Below are 22,180 nucleotides of genomic sequence, written 5' to 3'. Positions count from 1 at the left end.
ATGGGGTGGATGGAGGAGAAGAGGGACCCAGTCAACAAGGGCCCTTAGACTGGACCCTAAGAAGACCGTGAAAAATGTTGGGTTTGGGAGATGACCTGATCAGGTTTGTAGTTTATCCCCTCATTCAGAAGCCCAAGGCTGCAACAGTGAGGAGAGCTGTTCAAGGATCCATTAAATTGGTGCAGATGTGGTTATAGAGTGAGAATGTGAGTTCTGTCTTTTTTTCCTCATGAACCAAGGTTTCCAAGAGATGCAGTGAACAGAATTACTATAGGTGGCCTCAATGCGAGCTGAAGACTTCATGGTTCTCCAGAAATTTTAGGATAGTTGTGCATGAGCAAACATCCCCCTCTTGTGGCCGAAAGAAGTATTGCTATTGTGTTCACAAACGTGCCTGCAGGAACCTTGGTTCTCACTGTGAAAGCCAGGTGAGAAAGGAAGTTGGGGCTGCATGTAGCTGTGGGACCAGGGGGTTCCCACCTTTTTTTTTTTTTTTAGAAACCTGAATATATATATATATATATACACACTGAGTGGCCAGATTATTATGATCTCTGAACGCATAATAATCTGGTCACTCAGTGTATATATACATATATATATATATATTTAGAAAAAAAATGCTAGGAAGACACTCAATGTTACCAGTGATTCTGGAGTAGGTGATTACATTTTTTTCATCCATATTTTTAAAGTTTCTGTTATGGACATGGATTACTTTTGTTAAAAAAAAGAGAGAGAGAAAAAATGTATCACATTACAAACCTGGTTGGTTACAAAGCCACAAAGAGAGGGTCTGTTTGGGGGACCAGACTTCCTGAAGGATGCCTTACCCACTCTCTCCAGCCATGTCCTTCATTCCCCTTCAGCTCATACCCCAGCCTCTCCTGCCCATGGTCTTGGTGATCCCTTTCTCTCATGTGTCTACCTTTCACTCATAAAAGTAACACCTTCCTGACCTAGTCACACCGGTGGGCCTGACAGCTGGTTCTGGGAGAGCTGGAAGTCTATTCCACACTTGAGGGTTCTAGCCTGTGTGGCTCTGATGCTGAACCAGGGCCGGTCTGCCACATGTGCTGCATCGATGGGGTCTTTGCCTGGACAACTTTTCTGATGTTGAACAAGGGGCTCACCTGGCCTGCAGGTTTGGTCACTCTCATCACCTTCACAGATTTTGTTTCTCCTGCTTGAAACTCTTCAAACTCTTCTCATGGGTGGGGAAGCTGCTTGACTTACCCTCTGGAAGGTTCCCTGATGCTGGTCTAAGGTCCTGGAACATTCTGAGCTGTATTCCAGCACTGGTACCTGCAAGTTTCACTGAGTCTGCATGAGCTACTGGTGGGGTCTTCTTCCAGCAAGTTCCTGATCTGAGCTGAACTCCTTGTCCTCAGTCCTGAGGTCACCAACTAAAATGATACATAGAGCAAAGTAAAAAGCTATTGAAATAAAATCCATGCCCATCATAGGGGATCAATTACATAAATAATGGCATATGATAGAGCAACAAAAATGAGGTTGTAAAATAATAAATGATCGTACATTTTTTAAAAAAGTTATAAATACTATACATGTAGTAAGATTATAAGTTGCTTTCATTTTCTTTTTTAAAAATATTTTTTATTGATTTCAAAGAGAAAGGGAAGGGGGAGAGAGATAGAAACATCAATGATGAGAGAGAATCATTGATTGGCTGCCTCCTGCATGCCCTGCGGATCGGGCTCAAAAACCAGGCATATGCCCTGACCAGGAATTGAACCATGACCTCCTGGTTCACTGAGCCACACCGGCTGGGCTACTTTCATTTTCTTTTTAGCTGTATTTGTATTTCCTATAATGAACATGTATTACTTTTATAAGAAAATGTCTCAAATTATTATTTTACAAACTTGGAGAGTGGATGAGGAAAATGCAGGGGACCAAAATGGTAGTGGAGTGATAGGAGGGGAAATCTGAGAAGTCTGGAAGAATAAGTTGAGCTCTCCTGGCCACACAGGAAGAGGGTGTTGCTAAGGAAGGTAGCTAAAAAAGTTGCTCCAAGGGGCCAAGGTTAGTGACCTCCAAAGAGTGAAGTCCTGGGTATCCCTTGGAGGGTGGCAGAGGATGGAGGCTTGAGGTAACTCCAGAATAGGTAAAAAGGAAGGGGCCCAGGCAGAGGGAAGAAAGCAGGATTTGACGGTGTGGTCCTGTGTTGGATAAAGAATTCATATACATCTTAAACAATAATTTAAAAATAATTTTATATGTAAGCACTTTGTAGTTTATATTTCTCATTTACTTTCTCCTCTATTATTTTATCTGATGCTTGCAGATGAGGAAACAGAGGTTCAGAGAAGTTAAAGAACTTGCCCAAGATCACATAGTATACAGTGGAGCCAGGACCTGAATCCAGTTGGTTCCAGTGTTCATTTTGCTGAGCTACGATACTCAGCTTTCCTTCATGAGCATGGGCAGTGAAGGTGAATAAAGGCGTGAGGCCAAGGGGGATATTACATCGAACACTGACTGATTAGAACAGATGCTGGTTTAATCTGCAGATCCAGAGGCAGGGGCCTGGAGTCCTCTTATAGGACCCAGTGATAAGCATTAGATGCTGGACCTTAGAGAGGTCCTGAGGGTTGGGGGAGGGGACAGGTAGTAGGAGGGGAGTAACTGGAGTGGCCAAGGTGGTTATTAGGGGACACAGCAGAAACCTGATTAACAACTAGTCCAGAAGCATTTCAATACTTTAACAACCCATCCATCCATTCTGGTGGGCACCAGGTAAGTGTCATCCTTGCCTCTTGCCTCCCCTCGTTTTGTGTCCCAGAGATCCCAACAGAGACAGGAGACAAGAGACTCCAGAAGCTGTCCAACGTGTCGCTTATTTCAGTGGGGGAGCTGAAATAAGGACACAGAACAGGAAGAGACTGATGTTCTCCCTGATGTAGGTGTCCATGGGCACCTACAAATTTGTGAAGTCAACTCTTGGTTCCTTGTGCTTATGCAAAGATCAGTGGACACTACTGATCTAAAGCAGCAGCCTCCTAGTGGTGTTTCTTGGCTTTGCAATGAGCATGCATTGTCCTGCTACAAAGGAGTGCTAAGTTCTGAGAACTTACAGCAAACAGAAAGTGAGGTACTGACTCTTCTCTGAAGGAGGACACAGGAGTGTGCGCAGCGCCTCCACCCTGCCTGCTCCCCTAGGGTGAGGTGGATGCCTCATCAGGTCTATTCTCTTGATTCCCAACCCCCTTGCTTTCCCTGAAGCAGAGCCCCCTCCATACACCCCACTGGGTGGCTTGATCTCCTAGGTCCCCTTCAAATTGAATACAGGCTACATGTAGGGAAGAAGAAAAGATAAAGTTATTGTCAATAAAGTTCTCCGTGAGGTACACCATTGAGTGTGATTTGGCTAAAAAGCAATCACACCAGAATTCAAAACAGCCCAATGCTGTACCTTGTGTAACTCTGCAGGAATGAAGGACACAGCTGTGGTTGGGGCACCTGTGAATGACTGAGATGAGGCTTTCCGTTCCCTTTGCTGTCCTCCAATGACCTCAGTAGCTCTGAGTTCTGGAATTAAGGCCTCATACTTGTTTGATGATCACACTCAGCTTTCAGCACAGACCTGAAGCTGTGATGTTCTGTCCTGCTTTTCAACACAGGCGGGCCCAGGAAAAAGAAACGAACACCTTGATCTTTTCTCCAGGGATGCTGCCTCTTACCACTGGCTTGGAGGGATTGGTGCTCCCAAGACTCAATTGGCTGAAGCTGGTGATGGGAGGGGATTCTTGTGCAGATGGTGGAAGTACTGTCTTCCCCCAGAAAACGTCCTGTTCTGGAGCCAATTAAGAAAGTGGGGCTCTGAAAGAAATAAGGACAATTACTCGCTCTTGTTAGACATTTCCCCTAGTGCAGTGGTCGGCAAACTCATTAGTCAACAGAGCCAAATATCAACAGTACAACGATTGAAATTTCTTTTGAGAGCTGAAAACCAACTTCTGCGCATGGGTCAAGAAGTTTCAATCGCACTGTACTGTGCGCACCCGCACGTGGTATTTTGTGGAAGAGCCACACTCAAGGGGCCAAAGAGCTGCATGTGGCTCTCGAGCCGCAGTTTGCTGACCACTGCCCTTGAGTGTGGCTCTTCCACAAAATACCATGGCCTGGGCGAGTCTATTTTGAAGAAGTGGCGTTAGAAGAAGTTTAAGTTTAAAAAATTTGGCTCTCAAAAGAAATTTCAATCGTTGTACTGTTGATATTTGGCTCTGTTGACTAATGAGTTTGCTGACCACTGCCCTAGTGTATTTCTTCAAAAATTATTATTTTTCTGGTTACAAAGCAACATGTGTTCATTGCAAAAAATAATTGTTACATTTTTAATAAAAAATGTTTAAAGAGAAAGTCCTTTATAATCCTATTTCCCAAGATAATGTAATTTTTTTTTTTTTTTTTTTAATATGTTTTATTGATATTTCACAGAGAGGAAGGGAGAGGGATAGAGAGCTAGAAACATCGATCAGCTGCCTCCTGCACACCTCCCACTGAGAATGTGCCCGCAACCAAGGTACATGCCCTTGACCGGAATCGAACCCGGGACCTTTCAGTCCGCAGGCCGACGCTCTATCCACTGAGCCAAACCGGTTTCGGCGATAATGTAAATTTTTAAAAATTAAAAATTTCTTTCCAGTTTTATTGAGATATGGAAAAGTTATATATATTTAAGGTGTACAGGTTGATTATTTCAAATTAAATTTTGATTCATTTTGGTGAAATAGTTATTTTGAAAATTAAATAAGTTTGATTTACATTAAAGTAAATATAATTTGGATCTATTGATATGATCATATTTCCTGAATTTTTCTCTAAATGTCCTAGTTTCAAATATTGTCTAGTTGTTCGCAACAGATATCAGAACAGCCCAGAAATTCCAATTTTAAAAAATCCAACCTACCTCTCCCAGTTGGCTTCTGAAACCTGGAAACAGTACCCAAATCCTTTGTTAGTACACTTGTATTAGTTTTCTTTGCTGAGTAACAAATTACTCTAAAACTTAGCAACTTAAAACAACTCACATGAATATTCTGTCTCTGAGGGTGGGAAATCGGGGAGCAGCTGAGCTGGGTGATTCTAGCTCAGGTCCTTTATGAGGACAAGGCCAAGAAGTCTGCTGAGACGGGGAGTTTTTTCAAACTTTGGGTTTGTGTCTCTAGGCAGGGGTCCTCAAACTTTTTAAACAGGGGGGGCCAGTTCACTGTCCCTCAGACCGTTGGAGGGCTGGACTATAGTTTAAAAAAAAAAAAACTATGAACAAATTCCTATGCGCACTGCGGGCCCAGGACAAGTCGGCTGCTCAGCAGGACAGGCAGCAGCACCCGGTGGGCCGGATAAATGTCCTCGGCGGGCCGCATGTGGCCCGCGGGCCGTAGTTTGAGGACCCCTGCTAGAGATAACAAGTTTGCTAAGAACATAATGTGGAAAGATCACACACCTCGGTCGCACGGTTAGTCTTTCAGTAAGAAGGTAAACAGAGGGGTACAGAGTCAAAGCCCTTACTTTTCAGTTTCAAGAAGAGGGTGGGTAAGAAGCCCAGGAATGGAAAGTGCAGCGAGCAATGTGAAACCTGAGTTTGATTCTGTATTGTGGAAGGACATGTATTTTAGTTTCTGTAGAGAATGATTTAAAAATTGAGTGTTTAAATAATACTTTAAATGAAGCATACACAGGTAAGAATGAGAATGTCACAGGAAAAAAACCCCAAAAAAACCCCAAAAACCTCTAGGAAGTCATCCAAGACCTAATTTATGTCCCACAGGTAAAAAGGCAAAAGCTAAGATGAATAGAGAGACACAGTGCTGGGTCAACATAGATTTGGTCTTTCTTTGGAGGAGGACAGACCCCTCCCTATTCTCATACATCCGTTCTCTCTTCTCCTAACTGCTGGACAGGTTCATTAAGTTCTCACTCTCCAGTATGAGCTCCATCTCCTCTCCAATGCCCAGGTGCTTTTCCCAGTCCCAGCACTGCAGCTCCCAGGGCAGAATGGCCAGGAACTTCTCCAGCACCAGCAGCTTCAGGTTCAGTTCCTTCGAGTGCATCTCAGGCCTCAGCCACCGGCAGCAGAGTTTCTGGGGACATGGCAGAACCTCAAGGGATCCCAAACCTCCTGGTCTTAGAACTGTGTGAAGTGTGGACAGGCCAGCTCCGGCTGGAAGATTCCTTGTAGCTAGGTCTCTTCCTTACCCGCCTCAAGTGGTCCTCTGCCTCTACCTTCATAGTCAGAATTCTGTCCTATTTTTGAGGGGTCTGGGTGACCAAGGACACAGCTCCCTCTCCCCCTTAATGCTTGATCATTCTTAACTGGAGAAGTCCCCAACTGAGGCTCACTTGTGCAGGGAAGATTAAGTTTCAGGTAAACTTCTCATGAGTTTCTTTATATTTAGGCACTTTCTGAAAACCATAAAATCCATTAAAAATTAAAAACCTGATTATAGAAAATTTCAGTCCCATTAAAGAGAATACAATAATACAATGAACTCTCCCATATCCATCACACAGCTTCCATAGCTCAAGGCCCCTTATTTTCTGCCATTCTTGTTTCTTCCACGCCCCATCACACTTCCTATGTGTGTGTAGTACTTTAAAGCAAATCCCACACAGTATACACAGTATATCTTTTTTCTGATAGATAACTCAGTATGTAGCTCTAGGAGTTAAGAAAATTACACTTGGAAAAAAAAAAGATTTTTTTTTGGTTAATTCTCACCTGAGGATATTTTCCATTGATTTTTTTAGAAAGGGTGGAAGGGAGAGGGAGAGGCAGAGAGAGAGAGAGAGAGAAACATCTATTGGTTGTCTCCTGCATGTGCCCTGACCAAGGGCCAGGGATCAAGCCTGCAAGGGAGGTAGTGCCCTTGACCAGAATAGAACCTGGGACCCTTTAGTCAGAGGACTGACGCTCTATCCACTGAGTCAAACCGGCCAGGGCTACATTTGAACTTTAAAAAAAAAAAAAAAAAAAAAAAAAATATATATATATATATATATGATAGTAGAGAGAATAGTTTAGTGATCTCCCCGTACCTATTTCCACCCCCAATAATTATTGACACCTGGCTAATCTCCTTACATCTGCTCCCCGCCCCACCCCGCCACTGGGTATTTTTCAAGCAAATCTCAAACATCATTTCATCCATATAGTCTGCAGTATGTGTTCCTAAAACTATTTTCCTTTTTAAAGCGCAACCCCAATAGCATTATCCCAACTGAAAATTTAAAACAGATCCTTAATATCATCAATGTTCACATTTTTCTGATTTTTAAAAAATTCACAATTTTATGGTTGTTAGAATCATGATCCAAATAAGGTCTACACATTGCATTTGGTTGATAAGTCTCTTAGTCTACAGGTCCACTTCTCTTAAATTATTTTTGTCTTGAAACTTCAAGTATTTCAGCTGTTTGTTCTTAGAACGAAAAGACACTTAAATGCTTGAGCGCCTGTTGTGTGATCCGCACTGTGCTTTGTGCTGGAAATACAGGCCTGAGCGGACAGCCATGGGCCTGACTCTCCATCTGGGCAATTCCTCGATTCTCTCTGGGCCTGGGTACTCCCTGTAACAGAAGTGGATTGGGGCTGGATGTTCTCTACTAAAGGCTCCTCTGTGACTCACATGGACCCCCTCTCATCACTGTGATCCACGGTAGGATCTACGCCAGCCGAGCATATTCCCTGGGAACTCTCGCCACGACCCATCCGAGCGGGGCCGGCGCACGCAACGACACGCCGCCTTTCCAGGAGGCCGTCCACCTGCCTAGGTGCTTGGAAGCCCAGGTAACGCCAGAGGAGCCTGCCCCAAACGCCGGAAAATCCTCACCACACGCAGGGCGAGTAGGCTGCGGTCCGCTCTGACCGCGGAGGCGAGCGGTAACGGTAGCGGCTCGGACCTCCGGGGCGCGGGCCCGCCCCCGCCCCCGCCCCCGCCCAACTGCTATCCTCAGAGTCCCCTGTGGAGGGCCGTTAGCCACGGGCTCGAGGCTCTACGACCTTTCTGTGTCCTGTGCCAGGAGGTGACCCTGCACAGAAAGCACCCCCCAAAACCCCCCACCAAGGCGCCTCGGTCACCCAGCCCTTGGTTCTGGGGCCAGAAGAGGCAGAAACACTCGGCTGGGCGGGGGCTCCGGACTACATTTCCCAGGAGACTCCGGACACAGTACACTTCCGGTCGTGCGGCACAAAAATACCCACACACGGTAACGTGGTGTTGGCACGGAGACAAATCCCCGGGTATTTGGGCTTCTGAATCCCTTGAACAGAGGAGCGGAGACAGAGAAGAGGGATGAAGTAGGGACGGAGAATGGGAAATTTGGTTGTAAAGCAACGTTAAAGAGCACAACCCCTCCTGTTTACCTTTTTTGTTTCCACGGGCGCTCATGGTTCGCACGAACATCGCACAGCCCTCTGGGTAATGCAGGCGACGTTGCCTTAAGGACTATGGGAAATGTAGTCACTGATTAACTGTTACTACAATGTAATACCATTATATAGACTTATAGCTGACCTTTGAAATATATTGCGGAATTCTCTTTTAAAATACCACAATTTTATTTCTATTTCCCTTTAGAAAAGAAATCCTTGTGATTTTCACAATATCCAAACTAAATCCACTGTGCTCACTTAGGCCTGAGTATTTGCACATAACTGACACGTCTGACTATGGCTTTGCACCAGGCCTGCATTCTGTCCTGAGCGGCAGTGCAGAGTCACTGCTACGATACAGGTGAAATTCTTTCATTAGCACAGTCAGTATAACGCGCAGGTCTGTATTAATCACGAGGGGTAACCTCTTTACCAGGATATTACTAGAACCTTTTGCCAAGGTAGTAACAGGAAAATGCACCTGTGATAAGCCAGGTTTGCTGAGCAAAGGGGATAAAACCCTTTCGTCTTGTCCACCCAAACAAGTTTTACCTCCCTAACATTTACGGAATCCGTGCCTTTCTCTTCATGCCAACACCCCGTGCTGTATTTCAGACACTGCATTTCCTGATCAACCTGCTCGCAGTCTTGTTCCCTTAAGTTTTTCTCCACTCTGCCACCAAAGTAATTGTCACTGCTCTGCTTAAGGCTCTTCATTGGCTAAAAGAATCAAGTTCACACTCCTTGGTTGGCATGTGTATTTGACCTCAACTACTGTCTCCTGTTAGTCTTCTTATACATAAGAACCATCCTTTAGGTCAGTGATTTTTCAAATGGTGTGCTGCAAGAATTTTTAAAACATACATTACCTGACTAGTCAGAGGCATTGACCTCTTTTCCCTTAGATTGTAAAAAAAGAAAAATACAACAGCCAATACATCAATAGCCATCCACTGTGAATGAATTAAAACTATATCTACTTTTTTTTTTTTGTCAGATCAGCAAAAAGTATATTTTGGTGTGCCGCATAATTTTAGTAATTAATTTATGTGTCCCATGAGATGAAAAAGGTTGAAAATCGCTGCTCTAGATGGTTCTTCATCTCATGTGATTGATGCTTTAAAGTTTTTGTCACTATTTTTAAAAAATTCGGGGCATAAATACCTGCTTTTAACAGTTGCACCTAAAAAAGGGTGATAAATTCCAAATGTAGTTAGATTTGCAAAGTATTCTCTAAAAGTACTCGAAATAGGTTTCTATAGGTAGAGACCAAGTTCCTCATCCTCTGATAAAATTAGAACTTCATTCCTCTGAACAAAATATTTTATTACATGATAAGGTTAACTCACACCTAGGTGTTTTCTAGGCCTTGTAAAGTTACACAAAAGATTAAAAATGATAGTTATTGTATAAAGTACTTATTACAAAACTCCAGTAAGACTATAAATGTAAAATAGATGAGTGATTTTTAACACAATATTTGAAATGTCTATAGATCTTAGACATCTATATGTCTAAACATCTATTATGATCCAAAGAGCAGTAATCATACTGAAGCTTTAGAGAAGCTTTGGAGAAGGAAGGCATTCTTCTTTTTTTTTTTGCTGGCTGCTTGTCATTTATTTTCCCTTGGTGCAAGGCACATGTTTACAGGGTGTTAGGAAGGCTCACGTGTGGCTTGGATAGTAAAGAGCAGGGCTCTCTCTACTTCCTTTTTGGTGTTTTGCTGTTTTGATACTAAAGAACCCAATTCCTTCTGCTTGCTGCAGCCTGCCTTGTCTAGGGGTGCGGTTGGGACAGGGGAAGAGGGTGGTGAGAGGAGCTCAAAGGAGCCTAGAGCCTCTGTAAGTCTGGTGGTTGGTGGCAGCCACTCAGGATGGGGGCCCAGCATTGGCTTTGTCAGACTGGCCGTCAGGCTGCTTCCTTGTGGCTTTCCCGAGCCAAGTCAAAGGTGATCATGCTGCTTGAGGCCTGAGGAGATTCTGCATGTTCTGGGGACTCCAACACCGTGGCCATGAACAGGAGAGGGGAGCATACTTTTAAAGGCTATCAAAAAGCCTAGATAGGAATGAACTGTAGAGAGCAGAAAGATAAATGAAGTGTGCGCACATCAAAGCATTAAAAACTTTCCCTTTGGAGTGGGAATACTTGGAAGACACACAATTTCCATTGGCTTTTAACTTAGGTAGGAAGAATGGCTGGTATCATAAATGTAGAAAATTTAAATGATAAAGCAGTTAAGAAGTCATATCAAAAATATGTTATCTATTCTTAACATTCAAAAGCAGAATATCCTCCCTCTTCATTTATTTAATTTCTTTGATTTTGGTGTTTAAAATGTGAAATCATTCATTTTTTGCTCAAGGAGAGAGTACATTTGTTGAGAAAGCAGCAGCCAAGGCCAGAATATGTAATTCTCATTAATCAAGTAAGGGAGGCTGAAGTCAAGACTGAGAAGAGCCACAGTGCAGAGTATTTTCTTTTTTAAAAAAATAATTTTAAAATTATTCTGCTGAATATTTTATTTTTTAATTACTTATTTATTTTTATTTCAGAGAGGGAGAGATAGAATCATCAATGATGAGAGAGACTCATTGATTGTCTGCCTCCTGCACGCGCCCTCCCCCCCCCCCCCCGCCCCGCCCCGCCCCATCTGGGGACTGAGCCTGCAACCTGGGCATGTACCCTTGACCGGAGTCAAACCTGGGACCCTTCAGTCCACAGGCCAATGCTCTATCTACTGAGCCAAACCGGCTAGGGCCAGAATAATTTTCTTAAGGTACAAACGCAATTATCTTTTTTTAAAATTTCTTTATTGATTAAGGTGTTACATATGTGTCCTTCTTCCCCCATTACACCCTTATCCCTCCCACTCGATGCCCTCACCCCCTGTTGTCTGTGTCCATTGGTTAGGCCCATATGCATGCATACAAGTCCTTTGGTTGATCTCTACCCCCACCCTCCCCTACCTTCCCTCCGAGGTTTGATGGTCTGATCGATGTTTCTCTGTCTCTAGAACTGTTTTTGTTCATCAGTCTATGTTGTTCATTATATTCCACAAATGAGTGAGATCATGTGATACTTATCTTTCTCTGACTGGCTTATTTCACTTAGCATAATGCTCTCCAGTTCCATCCATGTTGTTGCAAATGGTAGGAATTCCTTCTTTTTTAGTGCAGCGTAGTATTCCATTGTGTAGGTACCACAGTTTTTTAATCCACTCATCTGCTGATGGGCACTTAGGCTGTTTCCAAATCTTAGCTATGGTAAATTGTGCTGCTATGAACATAGGGGTGCATATATCCTTTCTGATTGGTGTTTCTAGCTTCTTGGGATATATTCCTAGAAGTGGTATTACTGGGTCAAATGGGAGTTCCATTTTTAGTTTTTTGAGGAAACTCCATACTGTTCTCCACAGTGGCTGCACCAATCTGCATTCCCACCAGCAGTGCACCAGGGTTCCTTTTTCTCCGCATCCTCGCCAGCACTTGTCATTTATTGATTTGTTGATGATAGCCATTCTGACAGGTGTGAGATGATACCGCATTGTCGTTTTGATTTGCATCTCTCTGATGATTAGTGACTTTGAGCATGTTTTCATATGTCTCTTGGCCTTCCTTCTGTCTTCTTTCGAAAAGTTTCTATTTAGGTCTGTTGCCCATTTCTTGATTGGATTGTTTATCTTCCTTTTGTTGAGTTGTATGAGTTCCCTGTAAATGTTGAAGATTAAACCCTTATCAGTGATAACATTGGCAAATATGTTCTCCCATGTAGCGGTCTTTCTTGTTGTTTTGTTGATGGTTTCTTTTGCTGTGCAAAAGCTTTTTATTTTGATGTAGTCCCATTTCTTTATTTTCCATTGCCCTAGGAGCAGTATCAGTGAAGAAGTTCCTTCAGCATATGTCTGAGATTTTGCTGCCTGTGGATTCCTCTAGTATTTTTATGGTTTCCCTCTTATGTTTAAGTCCTGTATCCATTTTGAGTTTATTTTTGTGTATGGTGTAAGTTGGTGGTCTAGTTTCATTTTTTTGCATGCATCTGTCCAATTTCCCCAACACCATTTGTTGAAGAGACTGTCTTGACTCCATTTTATGTTCATGCCTCCTTTGTCGAATATTAATTGGGCATAGTGGTTTGGGTCGATTTCTGGGTTCTCTATTCTATTCCATTGATCTATATGTCTGTTCTTGTGCCAGTACCAGGCTGTTTTGAGAACAGTGGCTTTGTAATACAGCTTGATATCTGGTATTGAGACCCCTCCCCCTACTTTGTTCTTCTTTCTCAGGATTGCTGCAGCTATTCGGTGTCTTTTTTTATTCCAGATGAATTTTTGGAGAGTTCTTTCTAGGTCTGTGAAATATGCCATTGGTATTTTAATGGAGATTGCATTGAATCTATAGATTGCTTTGGGTAGAATGGACATTTTGATGATGTTGATTCTACCAATCCATGAACACGGTATGTTCTTCCATCTGTTTATATCTTCTTCTATCTCTTTTTTTCAGTGTTCTGTAGTTTCTTGCATATAGGTCTTTTACTTCTTTAGTTAAGTTTATTCCTAGGTATCTTAATTTTTTTGGTACAATGGTAAATAGGATTGCTTTTTTAGTCTCTCTTTCTGTAAGTTCACTATTGGTGTATAGAAATGCCATAGATTTCTTGGCATTAATTTTGTATTCTGCTACCTTGCTGAATTCATTTATTAAGTCTAATAATTTTTTGATGGAGTCTTTAGGGTTTTCTATGTACAGTATCATGTCGTCGGCGAATAAGGACAGTTTTACTTCTTCTTTTCCAGTTTGGATGCCTTTTATTCCTTCTTCTTGTCTGATAGCAATGGCTAGTACTTCCAGTACTATGTCGAACAGGAGTGGTGAGAGAGGGCATCCCTATCTTGTTCCTGTTCTTAGGGGAAATGGTTTTAATTTTTGTCCATTGAGTGTGATGCTGGCTGTGGGTTTATCATATATGGCTTTTATAATGTTGAGGTATGATCCTTCTATTCCCACCTTGCTGAGAGTTTTTATTAAGAAAGGGTGTTGGATTTTGTCAAATGCTTTTTCTGCATCAATTGATATGACTATGTGATTTTTCCCCCTCAATTTGTTTATGTGATGTATCACGTTTATTGATTTGCGGATATTGTACCATCCTTGCATCCCTGGTATAAATCCTGCTTGGTCATGGTGTATGATCTTTCTGATGTACGGCTGGATCCGATTTGCTAGAATTTTGTTGAGGATTTTGGCATCTATGTTTATGAGGGATATTGGCCTGTAATTCTCTTTCATTGTGTTGTCTTTATCTGGTTTTGGTATTAGGGTGATGGTGGCTTCATAGAATGAGTTTGGAAGTGTTCCTTCCTCTTGAATTTTTTGGAATAGTCTGAGGAGGATAGGTTTTAGTTCTTCCTTGAATGTTTGGTATAACTCTCCTGTGAAGCCGTCTGAGCCTGGGCTTTTGTTTGCTGGAAGCTTTTTGATGACTGCTTCAATTTCTTCCATAGTTATTGGCCTATTGAGATTTTTAGAATCTTCCTGATTGAGTTTTGGAAGGTTGTATTTTTCTAGGAATATGTCCATTTCCTCCAGGTTGTCTAGTTTGTTGGAATAGAGTTGTTCATAATATTTTTTAACAATCCTTTGTATTTCTGTGGGGTCTGTTGTTATTTTGCCTCTATCATTTCTGATTTTGTTTATTTGAGTCCTCTCTCTTTGCTTCTTGGTGAGCCTGGCTAGAGGTTCATCAATCTTGTTTATCCTTTCAAAGAACCAGCTCTTGGTTTCAATGATCTTTTGTATTGTTTTTTTTTGGTCTCTATGTCATTCATTTCTGCTCTGATCTTTATTATCTCCCTCCTTCTGCTCACTCTGGGCTTTTCTTGTTGCTCTCTTTCTAATTCTTTGAGTTGTACCATTAGATGATTTACTACCTTTTTCTTGTTTTTTGAGGTAGGCCTGTAGAGCTATAAACTTCCCTCTCAGGACTGCTTTCATTGTGTCCCACAGATTTTGGATTGTTATGTTTTTAATGTCATTAGTTTCCAGAATGTTTTTAATTTCTTCTTTGATCTCTTTGGTAACCCAATCAATATTTAATAACATGCTATTCAGCTTCCAAGTGTTTGAGTGTTTTGGATTGTTTTTATTGTTGTTTATTTCTAATATTATGCCATTGTGGTCTGAAAAGATGCTTGGTATGATTTGAATCTTCTTGAATTTGGGGAGACTTTGCTTGTGACCCAGTATGTGGTCTATTTTTGAAAATGTCCCATGTGCATTTGAGAAGAACATATATTCCGCAGCTTTGGGGTGAAATGTTCTGAAGATGTCAATTAAGTCCATCTGATCTAGTGAGTCATTTAGGATTGTTGTTTCTTTGCTGATTTTTTGTCTAGAGTATTTATCCAGTGTTGCCAGTGGTGTGTTAAAGTCCCCTACTATGATTGTATTGTTGTCTATCTCTCTCTTGATATCGTCCAGGAGATTTTTTTATGTATTTGGGTGCTCCTGCATTGGGTGCATATATGTTTACCAGGGTTATATCCTCTTGTTGTATCGATCCCTTTAATATTATGAAGTGGCCTTCCTTATCTCTTGTTATGGCCTTCACTTTGAGGTCTATTTTGTCAGATACAAGCATTGCTACCCCAGCTTTTTTTTTTTTTTCATTTCCATTCGCTTGAAAGATATTTTTTCAATCCCTTCACTTTCAGTCTGTGTGAGTCTTTTGTTCTGAGGTGGGTCTCTTGTAGACAGTATATATATGGGTCATGTTTTTTTTATTCATTCAGCCACTTGATGTCTTTTGATTGGAGCATTTAGTCCGTTTACGTTTCAAGTTATTATTGAAAGATATTTGTTTGTAGCCATTATTACTTTTTGAGGCTGTGTTCCTTCTTACCTTTTTGTTTCTTCTTTTTACAGCATTCCCTTTAACATTTCTTGCATTGCTAGTTTGGTAGTGATAAACTCCCTTAGCCTTCTTTTTGTCTGTGAAGCTCCTGATTTCCCCTTCAGTTTTGATTGATAGTCTTGCTGGATAGAGTATTCTTGGATTGAGTCCCTTGCTTTGCATCACTTTGTATATCTCCTTCCATTCCCTTCTAGCTTGATGTGTTTCTGTTGAGAAATCATTTGATAATCTGATGGGGGGTCCTTTGTAGGTAACTCTCTGTCTCTCTCTTGCTGCCTTCAAGATTCTCTCTTTGTCAATAACATTTGTCATTGTAATTATGGCATGTCTTGGTGTGGGTCTTTTGGGATTCATCTTGCTTGGGACTCTTTGTACTTGAGTAACTTTTTTCTTCCCCATATCAGGGAAGTTTTCTGTCATTATTTCTTCAAATAAATTTTCTAATCCTTGCTGCTCTTCTTGTCCTTCTGGCAGCCCTATTATACGTATGTTATTTCGTTTTGCATTGTCCCAAAGCTCCCTTAGGCTCTCCTCCTGCTTTTTAATTTATTTTCTCTAGTTGCTGTTCAGATTGGGCTTGTTTCTGTACCTGATCTTCTAACTCGCTGATTCGGTCCTCTGCTTCTTCTAGTCTTCTGTTGAAGCCTTCCATAGAGTTTTTGATTGTAGCTATATCGTTTTTCATTTCATTTGCATAGGTTGTTGATTTTCTCGTCCATCCGGTGTATGAACTGTATGACCATTACTATAAATTCTTTTTCTGTCATGTTGCATGCTTCCATTTCACTTATTTCCTTACTTGGCGATTCCTCCTTTTCTTTCCTCTGAGGATTGCTTCATGGTCTCCCCATTCTGACTATCACCAGAAGGTTCAGATGTCAAGTTGCGGGAGCCTGGACTGTGTGCAGTGGGAGTTTTGCGCCCCTCAAGTGTCACTGAAGAGCTCTGATACCAAGACATGCGGGTGCTGTGGGTTGGTGGGAACCACGCTTGCCCTGGGTCAGAGTCATAGGCACTTAGTGTGGTCTTGTGTGTGCACCTAGAATCAGGGACCCTGCCTGTGCCACATTGAAACAGAGAACCCACTGGCATGTGCCAAAAATCAAAGTCCCCTATTGCGTGTCAGGAGTCAGAGGCTCCCTGTGTCCATGCTGAGAATCGAGTATCAGAGTCTCTGTTTCTTGGTGCTACCTCACACTGAGAATCAGGTCCCTGTGTGCACATGTGCCAAGAATTGGAGTCACTGGCTCTTAGTGTGAATGTACTGGGAATCAGGAATCTCAGGCACACGTAATGAGGAATGAAGTCTAGTCACTGGTGGTCAATGCTGCCTCTTGTGTGGAGATTCAGGGTCCCCGATCTGCCTGGGAGACCGGGTTGCTCAGTCGCACTGTGTTGGCAGGAGGTCCACTTCTGCCCTGTGGTAAACAGCCTTCTGTGTGCACTTGCCCTGAATCAAAGTCAGGTGGCTCTGCCCCTTAGTGTGAGTATGGGGTCTGGTCACACGGGTGTGCACTGTGGGAAACAAACTCCCTATGTCCACGTACCCAGGCTCAAATTCAGCACTGCCTTCCTGTGTGGGCACAGGGTCTGGTCGTGGGGAACAAACTCCCTGAGACTGCAAATCCAGGTTCAAATTCACTGCAGCCTCTCTGCTAAGGTGCAGGGTCTGATCATGGGAAACAAACTCCCCGGGTTTGCACCCCCAGGCTCAAATTCAGTGCTGTCTCCCTGCGTGGGTGTAGGATCTGGTCGCAGAAGACAATCTCCCCAAGGTCGTGCACCTATGCTCAAATTCAGGACTGCCTTCCTGCCTGGGTGTGGAGACGAGTCGTGGAAAACAAATTCCCCGAGTTTGCAAGTCTGGGCACAAGTTCAGCGCTGTCTCCCTGCCCTGTGTGGGCATGGGATCTGGTCGCAGAAGACCACCTCCCTAGGGTTGAGCGTCTAGGCCAGACGTCCTCAAACTACGGCCCACGGGCCACATGCGGCCCGCCGAGGACATTTATCTGGCCCGCTGGGTGCCACTGCCTGTCCTGCTTAGCAGCCGACTCGTCCTGGGCCCGCAGTGCGCATAGGAATTTATTCATAGTTTTTTTTTTAAGCTATAGTCCGGCCCTCCAATGGTCTGAGGGACAGTGAACTGGCCTCCTGTTTAAAAAGTTTGAGGACCCCTGGTCTAGGCTCTAATTCCACTCAGTCTCCCTGCCTGGGTGCGGAGATGATTCGCGGGAAACAAATTCCCCGAGTTTGCAAGTCCAGGGTCAAGTTCAGCACTGTCTCCCTGACCTGTGTGGGCGCGGGATCTGGTTGCAGAAGACCACCTCCCTAGGGGTGAGCGGCTAGGCTCTAATTCCGCTCAGTCTCCCTGCCTGGGTACGGAGACTAGTCGTGGGAAACAAACTTCCCGTGTTTGACACCAAGGCTCAAAGTCAGGCAGAGTCGCCACAGCTTTGTGTGTGCAGAAAGCCTTATTGTGCGGCTGGGGTCTGGTAGTTTCTATGTCGCTGCCCCGGAGGTAGTGGGGGAGTGGGATTGGCTTTGTGACTCACAGAAATCTGCGGCTGGGTGCCTGGAGTCCTGGTGTCCCTGGGTCTGCAGCTGTGGTGGCAGGTCTTCTACCAGAGTGGCTGTAGGGTCCTGGTTTGCTTCCGAGACCAGACTGGGTGGTGGCGAGGCTAGGATCCTAGTCTCAAGCAGTTCTGTTCTTCAAGATGGTATGGTCTCTGTGCCACTGGTATCCTCCCTGGAGTGTTTGCGGTGGCCGCGGGGTTTTGCCGTCTAAGACTGCCCGGATTGGCAGCCCCCTGGAAGAACTGCAGGGTCTAACTGTCCCTATTTTACTCTCACACACACCCACACACGTCCACACATACCTCTATCGCTCCCTCACTCTCTCACACACTCTCCCTCCCTACCTTCCTGCCGGTAGCCATCTTGCCTCTCCACAATTATCTTTTCAATAGGTATCAGGAATACCGTTTTTGTATTAACTCGTATATGTGTCCTCAGTTACTACAAAGCTCTACTCTTTGTTATAATAATTTAGCATACCCTACTGATGTAAGGTATCCTACTGACATTACCTACCCTACTGACATAACTGTCTTCTGGTGTTCCCCAGAAAGTGTAACGATCTCTAGGAGCTTTCCTGAACAATTTTGAGATATGAGCATTCAAGTTGCAATGTAAGTGAATAAGTCATGCTTAACTACAGATAGAATTCCAGAATACTACTTGGTCATTTGATTGGTTCCAAGAAATATGATGCTCATCCTATTGGCAATTTACTTGGCAAACCACTTTCACCTTAAAAAAATGGTTATTTGTCTTGCTGTTGTTGCTGTGGCTGTGCTGCTTTAGTAGGTTTGGTCTCAGAGGGTGACACTCAGCCATATCCACTTGTGGACTCTGCCCAGATGGTGGAAAGAACAGGGTCCAGTCCTGTCCCTAATTCACTGGATCATTTTGTTGTCATGTTCTTCCCCCTAACCTGCTGCTCCTTTTCCACCAATGCCTCAGTGAATGGCATCTGTGGTAGGCTGAATAATAGCCCCAAAAGGTATCTGGTCCTAATCCCTGGAACCTGTAAATGTTCCTTTTCTTGGAAAAAGCATCTTTACAGATGTGATTAAGGATCTTTAGATGGAGAGATTATCCTGGGTTATCTGAGTGGACCCTATCTGCAATTACAAATGTCCTTATAATAAGGGAGTGAAAGAGGGGGATTTGAGTCAGATACACAGAGAAGGCAATGTGGAGAGGGAGCAGAGATTAGAAGATTCTGGCCTTGAAGATTGTAGTGATGCTGCCACAAACCAAGGAGTGACAGCAGCCACCTATATACTTGTTCTCCTTTCAGTCCAGCCCTCATGCTGCCATCAGGGTTTTTTTTTTCTAAAACAGAGATCTGACCACATGGATCTGCAGTGAAAATCTTTCAATGGCATCCTTTTTAAAAGAAAGAATAGTTTATTGATTTTTAGAGAGGAAGGGAGAGGGAGAGAAATATCGATGTGAAAGCACAACATTGATCAGCTGCCTCCCGCACATCCCCTACTGGGGATTGAGCCTGAACCAGGCATGTGCCTTTGAGCTGGGATATAACCAGCAACCTCATTTTGCACAGGATGACGTCCTACCAACTGAGCCACACTGGCCAGGGCTCAAGGGCATCTTAATGCCTGTAAGATGAAACCCGGATTCCTGAGAGGCCCTCCAACATCTCCTCCCTGACTTCACCTGACACTCCCCTCCCCTGCACACTCATACCCACTCACCTCCATTTCCCTCACCCACGCTCTCACTCACTAACCCCCCACACATAATCTCACTGCTCCACACGTTGAGTCATGTTAAACTTAATTTCCTACATAACTAGGCTATGTATGCATCTGTGGTTTTCATATGCATTGTCACATCTGTAATACAAAGAAAGAAACCTTATCTCAACCATATGCTAACACATGCATGGCAAAAATCATTATTCAGTAAGAAAATAGTTCTGTAAGCCCGGCCAGTGTAGCTCAGTAGTTGAGCCAGGAGGTCATGGTTCGATTCCCATTCAGGATACATGACAGGCTTGTGAGCTCAGTCCCCAGTAGGGGGCATGCAGGAGGCAGTTGATCAATGATTCTCTCTCATTATTGGTTTCTCTCTCCTTTCCTCTCTGAAATCAATAAAAAATATATCATAAAAAAAAAGTTCTCTGTGCCGAAACTGGTTTGGCTCAGTGGATAGAGCGTCGGCCTGCGGACTCAAGGGTCCCGGGTTCAATTCCGGTCAAGGGCATGTACTGTGGTTGCGGGCACATCCCCAGTGGGGGGTGTGCAGGAGGCAGCTGATCAATGTTTCTCTCTCATCGATGTTTCTAGCTCTCTATTCCTCTCCCTTCCTCTCTGTAAAATATCAATAAAATATATTAAAAAAAAAAGTTCTGTGAAATCATAAATCAAAACTAGCATGCCAAGGCCAGCAACCTTATTTTATCCTTCCCTTGAAAGGACTGATGGTTGAAACCACCTCCCTAAAATTCCACATTTAAACATATGTATATTCCAAATACCATTAAAAATGTCCACCAATAGCCCTGGCCGGTTTGGCTCAGTGGATAGAGTGTCTGCCTGCGGACTCAAGGGTCCCGGGTTCGATTCTGGTCAAGGGCATGTACCTTGGTTGCGGGCACATCCCCAGTGGGAGGTGTGCAGGAGGCAGCTGGTCGATGTTTCTCTCTCATCGATGTTTCTATCACTCTTCCTCTCTGTAAAAAATCAATAAAAGATTAAAAAAAAAATGTCCACCAATAAAAATATATTTCAACCTAAGTGGTTATTTAAAATATCTAATATAACATGCCAATATAAATGGTTATGTGAATTATGCAAATTCCCACGATAAAAAAGTGAAAAAAGTTATAGAAAAATTATAATTTGCCACTGTGTCCATTAAGAAAACACAGTTTTTTGTAAGCACACAGACTGCCTCTGACAGAATATGGAAGGTAAGGGTGGGGGCTTCGGGAGAGGGGGAATGGAGCTGAGGGACAGGGAAGACAAGGAGACTTCTTCATTGAATGTCATTTTATAACTTGTGCATGTGTGGCCTATTAAAATAGAAAACAGCCCTAGCCAGTTTGTTCAGTGGTTAGAGTGTCCACCCTGAAACTGAAGGGTCGCAGTTTCCATTCTGGTCAAGGGCACGTACCTTGGTTGCAGGCTGGATCGGGGAACGTGCGGGAGGCAACCAATCGATCTGTCTCACATTGTTTTTATCTCTCTCTCTCTTACCCGCTCTTGAACTCTATCTAAAAAAAAAAAAAAAAAAAAAAAAATCAATAGAAAATATATAATAGGGTGAGGATTAACAACAAAAAAGTCAAAAACAGCCTTAGGCAGTGTGGCTGAGTTGGTTGAGTGTCATCCCATGCACCAAAAGGCCACTGGTTCAATTCCCAGTCAGGGCATCTGCCCACGTCATGGGTTCCATTCCCTGTTGGGTATGTGCCAGAGGCAACCGATTGATGTTGTTTCTCTCTTTTAAAAAAAACAACTTTTGGCTTCAGAGAGGAACGGAGAGGGAGGAAGAGAGAGATAGAAACACCAATGATGAGAGAGAATCATTGATCAACTGCCTCCTGCACACCCCACACTGGGGATTGAGCCTGCAACCTGAGCATGTGCCCTGACAGGGAATCGAACCATGACCTCCTGGTTCACAGGCTGATGTTCAACCACTGAGCCACGCTGGCTGGATGTTTCTCTCTTATATTGATGTTTCTCTCTCTCCCTTCCTTTCTAAAAATCAATAAAAACATTCTAAAAAATAATAAAATAAAAAAAAACATTTTTCTCAATTCAAAGATATGCAAGGGTTGTACTCTGGCCATTAACAGCAATGAAAGCTGTTGGGTTAATTTTTCTATTGAGCTCTGGGATAATCATTAAAGATCAGATAAAAATAATTTATTTTTCTTTCTGAGCTTGTATTTACAGTAAGCTGAGCATGGAGAATGAATTGGACAGGTCAGCAATGCCAAGAGATAAAGTGATCCTGCCATACATATACAAAGAAAGCTGGGATGGATGGAGGACACAGATGGCTCTTAGAAATGTGCACGGCCAGCCCCAGCGGGAATGAGGCCAACTCAGCCTGGGACTACTGGTTCCATGGGGAGATCCCATACTACAAGCCTTACCAAGTCTGGGGATTAAGATGGCCTGTAGGGTGGCCATTGACATCTTGACAGAGATCAGGGAGGGAACCCAAGGACCTGCCCTTAGAACAGCTGCCCCACCCCAACAAGGGCACAAACACTGTCCAGACACTCTAATACCACGTTAGGGAGAACGTAGAGGAAGTGGATTGTAA

General features: G+C 43.3%; 1 long non-coding RNA gene across 1 annotated transcript; it reads right to left on the bottom strand.

Moving 5' to 3' along the window:
* Window positions 1-497: 497 nt before the first annotated feature.
* On the bottom strand, window positions 498-8,474 carry LOC308254048. Its single transcript, XR_013961190.1, has 3 exons — window positions 8,390-8,474; window positions 3,705-3,843; window positions 498-1,406 (listed from the first exon to the last, which is right to left on the bottom strand). It is a non-coding gene; the product is annotated as an uncharacterized lncRNA (long non-coding RNA).
* Window positions 8,475-22,180: the final 13,706 nt, after the last annotated feature.

The sequence above is a fragment of the Plecotus auritus genome (genome assembly GCF_963455305.1).
Source record: "Plecotus auritus genome assembly, chromosome: 7".
NCBI classification, from domain to species: Eukaryota; Metazoa; Chordata; class Mammalia; order Chiroptera; family Vespertilionidae; genus Plecotus; species Plecotus auritus.
The sequence above is the reverse complement of the archived record's forward strand: the minus strand, read 5'-3'. Positions and strand labels throughout refer to the sequence as shown.